Below are 747 nucleotides of genomic sequence, written 5' to 3'. Positions count from 1 at the left end.
GGGTCGTGCACCTTCAGCCGTCAGGGCGCTCTCATTGGCCTTGGCGGTAATTGCATGATTCTACTGTTTGTTTCCTGACCGTATCTTTTTTCTTAGCGCTAGGAGCGTCCCTTGGCGGGCGCGAGCTTTTAGTTGGGACAGTAGAAATGCCTCTTGGTGGGCGCGAGCCCTTATCCTGGACATTTTTTTCCTGGGAGCGTTGGCGGGGGCTGAGCCCGCTGGCGCGCTAGGTTCTTTGACTAGGCGCGATTCTGTCATGCCGTCTTAGGCACATCATCAAGTCCCCCAGTCCGGTAGCCGTAGCGTTGCAACGCTAGTTATGGCGTTCTGGACTTGATTAGCTTACGCTTGTTGATTTTCCCTTCATCCGTCACCCCGTCTTTAATGGTGACATGACTGCACATGATGGCTGGCAGTTACGTCATTGTCAGACATTTTGAATATGCCGCCCCTTTTGTTTCTTTATAAGAGCACTTGTAGGGTTTCTTTTTGGCTTCACTTTTCCTTCTCTTTTCTTCGTCTTGCCTTTTCTGAGTTTTCCTCTTTTCTCATCTGTCATGGCAAGCTTTCCTGTTATCCTTCCTTCCGCTACTGAATATCGTCAACTTGAGGTTATGTATGGTTTATCTTCTCTAGAGGGCGTGGAGTTTCCTTCACCAGGTTCCTACATCTCATCCCCCCCCCCCCCCCCCCCCCCGCGCGGAAAAATCTGTTTTTTTTTAAAAACCTAGACGCTGGCATCCGTTT

Source organism: Lactuca saligna, chromosome 7 (genome assembly GCF_052625555.1).
Source record: "Lactuca saligna cultivar CGN05327 chromosome 7, ASM5262555v1, whole genome shotgun sequence".
NCBI lineage: Eukaryota > Viridiplantae > Streptophyta > Magnoliopsida > Asterales > Asteraceae > Lactuca > Lactuca saligna.
Note: the sequence above shows the minus strand (reverse complement) of the source record.